Source organism: Cetorhinus maximus, chromosome 6, assembly GCF_964194155.1.
Source record: "Cetorhinus maximus chromosome 6, sCetMax3.hap1.1, whole genome shotgun sequence".
Taxonomy (NCBI): domain Eukaryota; kingdom Metazoa; phylum Chordata; class Chondrichthyes; order Lamniformes; family Cetorhinidae; genus Cetorhinus; species Cetorhinus maximus.
The window spans coordinates 27,525,726-27,533,384 of record NC_135884.1 but is presented as its reverse complement, the minus strand read 5'-3'; positions in this window follow the sequence as shown (position 1 = coordinate 27,533,384).

Below are 7,659 nucleotides of genomic sequence, written 5' to 3'. Positions count from 1 at the left end.
TTTACTTAACTATGGCAGCAAAGTGTTGCTTATCTTCCGTGCTGAGCCATCATTGAATATGACAGGATATAAACTCAGGCTAGGTGTGCAGCTCCCAAGAAAGTTCCATTGTCGCCATGTAAAATCTGCAATCCTTCCAGCACTCAGCACCGCTGTCAAACACATAAGGTATTGAGGGAACAAAAACAGAAAATGCTGGAAAAACTCAGCAGGTCTGACAGCATCTGTGGAGAGAGAAAAACAAAGTTAATTTTTTTTTTGGCAAAAATATACTTTATTCATAAAATATCTTCAACCACATTCCAAACCATTTCAAAAACACCATTACAAGGGTACAATCCGGTTCAACTTTTACAAAATGTATCACCAGGTGCATCAGTACAAACAATATTACAATCATTTACAGCCTTTCATTTTGAGCTGTACAGCCCGAGGGGATTTAAACAGTTCCCAGCCCTTGGTGCACTGTGGCAGAAAGGTCTTAGACAGCGACCCTTCCCCATTGCGCCTTTGCGGCAGCTGCCCCAAGCTTTAGTGTGTCCCTCAGCACGTAGTCCTGGACTTTGGAATGTGCCAGTCCGCAACACTCGGTCGGGGACAACTCTTTGGGCTGGAAGATCAACAAGTTTCGGGCAGACCAAAGCGCGTCTTTCACCGAGTTGATGATCCTCCAGCTGCAGTTGATGTTTGTCTCGGTGTGTGTCCCTGGGAACAGCCCGTAGAGCACAGAGTCCTGTGTCACAGAACTGCTCGGGATGAACCTCGACAGCAACCACTGCATCTCTCTCCAGACCTTCTTTGCAAAGGCACAATCCACAAGGAGGTGAACAACGGCCTCTTCCCCACCACAGCCACCTCGAGGGCAACGTGCAGAGGGGGTGAGACTCCTGGCGCGTTGGAAGGATCTGACGGGGAGGGCCTTTCTCACCACCAGCCAAGCTACGTCTTGGTGCTTGTTGGAAAGTTCTGGCCATGAGGCATTCTGCCAAATGACTTTGACAGTCTGCTCGGGGAACCATCCCACAGGATCCACCCTCTCCTTTTCCCTCAGGGCCTCTAAGACGTTACGTGCTGACCACTGCCTGATGGACTTGTGGTCAAAGGTGTTTTTCTGAATAAATTTTTCCACCAGGGACAGGTGGTATGGCACGGTCCAACTACTTGGAGCGTTCCGCGGCAGTGTGGCCAGACCCATCCTTCGCAACACCGGGGACAGGTAGAACCTCAGCACATAGGTTAATGTTTCAAGTCTGTAAGACCCTTCTTCAGAACTAAAGAGAAGTGGAAACGTGGTGAAATTTATACTGTTTAAGGGGGGGTGGGCAGGTGGAGCTGGATAGAAGGTCAGTGATAGGTGGGGACAAAGGAGGGATTGACAAAGATGCCATGAACTAAAGGACAAAGGGATTGTTAATGGTGGTGGTTAGTGCTAAATAAGGTGCTAACAGTGGCATACAGGTAAGAAAGCAAAATGTGATTATAGCAGAACAAGGTTAGCATTGTGTGAAAGATCAACATGGAACAAGTGACATTTGGCCCTGTAGGAGATGGGGTGGGGGGAGGGGGCAGTGGTGGAGGGGAAAAAGGATAGAAAATGGGATAAAAAAGGGGATAAAAAAGGGGATAAAACTACGGATAAATGAATAAAAATAAAAATAAGACAAGTGGATAAAAATAAAAATGAATGTAGAAGAAAGGGGATAAACAAAAGGGGGTGGGGATGGAGGAGAGAGTTCATGGTCTGAAGTTGTTGAACTCAGTGTTCAGTCTGGAAGGCTGTAAAGTGCCTAGTCGGAAGATGAGGTGCTGTTCCTCCAGTTTGCGTTGAGCTTCAGTGGAACATTGCAGCAGGCCAAGGACAGACATGTGGGCATAAGAGCAGGGTGGAGTGTTGAAATGGCAAGCGACAGGGAGACCTGGGTCATACTTGTGGACATACTGAAGGTGTTCCGCACAGCGGTCACCCAGTCTGTGTTTGGTCTCCCCGATGTACAGGAGGCCACATTAGGAGCAGCGAATGCAGTAGACCAAATTAAAAGAGGTGCAAGTGAAATGCTGCTTCACTTGAAAGGAGTGTTTGGGCCCTTGGATGGTGAGGAGAGAGGAGGTAAAGGGGCAGGTGTTCACCTTCTGCAATTGATGGGAAGCTGCCGTAGGAGGGGGTTGAGGTGTAGGGGGTGATGGAGGAGTGGACCAGGGTGTCCCGGAGGGAACGGTCCCTACGGAATGCCGACAGGGGGGGATGAGGGGAAGGTGTGTTTGGTGGTGGCTCCAGCGTAATGCCACCACCAAACACACCTTCCCCTCACCCCCCCGTTGGTATTCCGTAGGGGCCGTTTCCTCCAGAACACCCTGGTCCACTCCTCCATCACCCACAACACTCATACCCCTCCCACAGCCCTTCCAATCGATTGCAGAAGGTGCAACACCTGCCCCTTTACCTCCTTCTTCCTCACCGTCCAAGGTCCCAACTCCTTTCAGGTGAAGCAGGGCTTCACTTGCACATCGCTCAATTTGGTCTACTGCATTCGCTGCTCCCAATGCGGTCTCCTCTACATTGGAGGCCAAACGCAGGCTGGGTGACCGCTTTGCGGAACACCTTCGGTCTGTTTGCAAGCATGACTCAGACCTCCTCGTCACTTGCCATTTCAACACACCACCCTGCTCTCATGCCCACATGTCCGTCCTTGGCCTGCTGCAACGTTCCAGTGAAGCCCAACACAAACTGGAGGAACAGCACCTCATCTTCCGATTAGGCACTCTACAGCCTTCCGGACTTAACATTGAGTTCAACAACTTCAGACCATGAACTCTTTCCTCCGTCCCCACTCACTTTTTCATCCCCATTCTTCTACATTCATTTTTATTTTTATCCGCTTGTTTTATTTTTATTTTTATCCATTTATCTGTAGTTTTATCCCCATTTTATCCCATTTTCTATCCTCTTTTTCCCACCACTGCCCCCTCCCCCCACCCCATCTCCTACAGGGCCAAATGTCACTTGTTCCATGTTGATCTTTCACACAATGCTAACCTTGTTCTGCTATAATCACATTTTGCTTTCTTACCTGTATGCCACTATTAGCATCTTATTTAGCACTAACCACTACCATTAACAATCCCTTTGCCCTTTAGCTCATGGCATCTTTGTCAATCCCTCCTTTGTCCCCACCTATCGCTGGCCTACTATCCAGCTCCACCTGCCCCACCCCCCTTAAGCAGTATAAATTTCATCGCATTTCCATTTCTCTTCAGCTTTGAAGAAGGGTCATACGGACTCGAAACGTTAACTTTGTTTTTCCCTCTCCACAGATGCTGTCAGCCTGCTGAGTTTTTCCAGCATTTTCTGTTTTTGTTTCAGATTTCCAGCATCCGCAGTATTTTGCTTTTATTAAGGTATTGAGGGAGTTACAATCATAAAGGAAATCCAGCAACAATGCAGGAAGTGCAACTTCTGCTGTTTGCTCATGTAAATCCCTTTCATTAATTTTTTTCCAAATGTGCACATTAGTGAGTAATACCAACTCATCATTAAGAAAGTTCAGTATTCCATTTGTCTTCTCAATACAAGCATATTGCATTTTTCTCAGATTTATGGTTCAAATTAAATGAGGGATCTCCCCAATACAGCAGAGCTTTATTCAATAAACAAGATGTTGCCTGGGCTGGAGCATTTCAGCTATGAAGAGAGACTGGATAGGCTAGAGTTGTTTTCCTTAGAGCAGAGAAGGCTGAGGGGGTGACCTGATAGAGGTATACAAAATTATGAGGGGCATAGATAGGGTAGATAGGAAGAAACATTTCCCCTTAGCAGAGGTGTCAATAACCAGGGGGCATAGATTTAAGGTAAGGGGCAGGAGGTTTAGAGGGGATTTGAGGAAAATTTCTTTCACCCAGAGGGTTGTTGGAATCTGGAACACATTGCCTGAGGGGGTGGCAGAGACCAGAACCCTCACAACATTTGAGGAGTATTTAGATGAGCACTTGAAATGCTATAACATACAGGGCTACGGGCCAAACGCTGGAAAATGGGATTAGAATAGATAGGTGCTTGATGGCCGGCACGGACACGATGGGCCCAAGGGCCTGTTTCTGTGCTGTATAACTCTATGAGTCTGTGACTGACTCTAAGATTCTGAGGAATTATATTTTTGTATATTTCTTTTGCTTATAGACTCTGGCCTTGCAGGATCATGTCCATCTCGGGTAGAAAATAATCATGTCCTTTTAGAGCAGTGATTCTCAAACTGGAGTCCACAGAGTCCTAAAGGTCAGTGGAGACTTTTCAGGGGTCTGCAAAATAAAGTGAACGGGATCTGTTGCTGCATTGGTGCAGGTCAAGCGTGTGCTGCTGACCGTTATAGTTGCTGGTGATGCCCCAATGGCAGAAATACTCTGGCATGGACTTGATGGACTGAAAGGCCTCCTGTGTCATAATGACTCTATGATGGGGAGGTGGGAGCATAATGGTAATGTCACTGCACTAGTAATCTATCAGCCCAGGTTATAGCCTGGGAACATGGGTTCAAATACGACCATGGCTGCTGGTGGAATCTAAATTCAATTAATAAAAAAACCTGGAATATAAAGTCTCAGTAATGGTGACCATGACAGCTATCATCGATTGTCGGGGAAAAAAAGCTCATCTGGTTATTTAATGTCCTTTAGGGAAGGAAATCTGCCATCCTCACCCTTTCTGGCCTACATGTGACTCCAAACCCACAGCAACATGGATGACTCTTAGCTCTGCTCCAAAAGGGCAAATAGGGATGGGCAACAAATGCTGGCCTTGCCAGTGATGCCCACATCCCATGAAAGAATAAAGAAAAAAAATTATGCACGTCAGCGATTTTCCAGCATAAACAGGCCAGTAAACAGCACAAGGGGTGGAAAAAGTCTGGAAACATTCAGCAGCTGTTCAGTGAGTAGGCATGTGGTGGAGGGTGATGCTTGAAATGATGTCAGCGTCTCCAACAGGAGCCACTGAGCTTAATTGCTCTCCAGGAAGAGCAGGGAGGTATCATGCACTGAAGTGTTCGTCAGGCATATTGCTGAACCTATAGGATTATTTTTCAGCTAAAGTGAGGATAAAAGTTTCCACATCAACAAACACAATAGTGTTCACTATGTTGACAAAATTTCACTTAAGTCCCTTTAACAGGACACAGATGACTAAATTCAGAAACGTACATGTGCAAGGAGTTTCATAGAATCAGTATTGTAATTTAGATGAGGGAAGGGAGTTCCTGATTACAGAGTCATTTGAAAAGGGGTCCTTCAACCAAAAGTTTGAGAACTACTGTTTTAGAGCAAAGGAGCTTAAGAAATAGAAGCAGGAGTAGACCATTCGGCCCTTTGAGCCTGCTCTGTCATTTCATAAAATCATGGCTGGTCTCCTCCCTCAATCCATTTATCCCATAATCCCTTAATTTCTTTTGTACCCAACAACCTAATGATCTCATTCTTCAAAATACTCAATGGCTGAGCATCCAGAGCTCCCTGGGATAGAGGATTCTGGAGACTCACAACCCTTTGAGTGAAGAAATATCTCATCTCAGCCCTAAATGGCTGACACCTTATTCTGAGATGGTGAGCTCTCGTTCTAGACTTCCCAGCTACGGGAAAATACCATCCCAGCATTTACCTTGTCAAGTCCCTGGAGGAATTTGTAAGTTTAAATTGCATTACCTCTCATTCTTCTAAATTCTAGGGCAGATAGGCCTACTCTACTCAATATCTCCCTGAAAGGCAATCCTCTCATCCCAGGAATCAGTTGAGTGAACATTCATTGACCATCCCTCTGAGGCAAACATATCCTTCCTTCTGTAAGGGGACTAAACACAACACATCAGGTGTGGTCTCCCCATAGCTCTAAATAATTGTAGAAATATTTCTTTACACTCCAATCCATTTCTAATAAAGGCTAATGTACCATTTGCTTTCCTAACTGCTGTACCTACATATTAACATTCTGATATTTGTGTACAAAGGCACCCAGGTCTCTCTGAATACCAACATTTCCCAGTCTCTCACCACTTAAAAACTATTTGGTTTTTCTACTTTTCATACGAGAGTGGATAACTTCTAATTTCTCCACGTTATATTCCATCTGTTTTACCGGCCATTCAACCTATCTATATCCCCTTGCAACTGCTTTTATCTTCCTAACAGTTTAATTTCCCATCCAATTTTATATGGTCAGCAAACTTGGATACATTACACTCAGTCTCCACATCTAAGTAGTGGATATAGATCTTAAACAGTTGAGACGCCCCCAAGGACTGATCCATGTGCTTACAGCTGAGAACCCAAAAATGACCCGTTTGTTCCAATTTTTTTCTGTTTGTTAGATCTTTAATCCATGCTAATACATTACCCCAATCCCATGAGCCCTAACCTGCTATGTGGCATTTTATCGAATGTCAGTGCAGGCTGACATCTGAGTGTGGAAGCTTTCTGTCCATTGACTCTATAAATATTCTTTAATGGCATATTCTCTCCCTGAATTAATAACAAGAGAAATTAGGCGACCTGGTTGCTCTAATCACAATAATACTTAAGAGTTAAGTAACTGAAATCTGTCTTTGTGGAGAAAGAGCCATGAAATGAGATAGCAAATAAAAACATCCTGTTGTTCTGGTAATTGTTATGGTGATACTGAAATAATTTAAAAAGCACAAACCACGTGAATGAATAAGATGTGCCAGATCCTGCGGAGAACAGGATTATAACACTGCTCGTCACTTGTGAGATATCAGGTACTTAGCCAGCAAATAATACAAGAAGGCAAGCAGCTGATAATAGGCGAGAAAATGTTATGCAATGCATGAGGAAGGATTGTGTAATGCTGATGAAGAGTCTGAATATGACAAGGAACTTCAGCTTCACGAAGAAAAGTTTTGGATTTTGCATTGGAACTGCAGAAACCTTGATGTAAATGTAAATATCCTACACAATTGGATATAAGTCACAACAACAAAATCCAATATCAGTCAACTCCAAGTATACCACACAATCAGCTATCAGTCAACTCCATGTATACCACACAATCAGCTATCAGTCAACTCCATGTATACCACACAATCAGCTATCAGTCAACTCCATGTATACCACACAATCAGCAATCAGTCAACTCCATGTATACCACACAATCAGCAATCAGTCAACTCCATGTATACCACACAATCAGCTATCAGTCAACTCCAAGTATACCACACAATCAGCTTTCAGTCAACTCCATGTATACCACACAATCAGCTATCAGTCAACTCCATGTATACCACACAATCAGCTATCAGTCAACTCCATGTATACCACACAATCAGCTATCAGTCAACTCCATGTATACCACACAATCAGCTATCAGTCAACTCCATGTATACCACACAATCAGCTATCAGTCAACTCCATGTATACCACACAATCAGCTTTCAGTCAACTCCAAGTATACCACACAATCAGCTATCAGTCAACTCCATGTATACCACACAATCAGCTTTCAGTCAACTCCATGTATACCACACAATCAGCTATCAGTCAACTCCAAGTATACCACACAATCAGCAATCAGTCAACACCATGTATACCACACAAGCAGCAATCAGTCAACTCCATGTATACCACACAATCAACTATCAGTCAACTCCATGTATACCACAC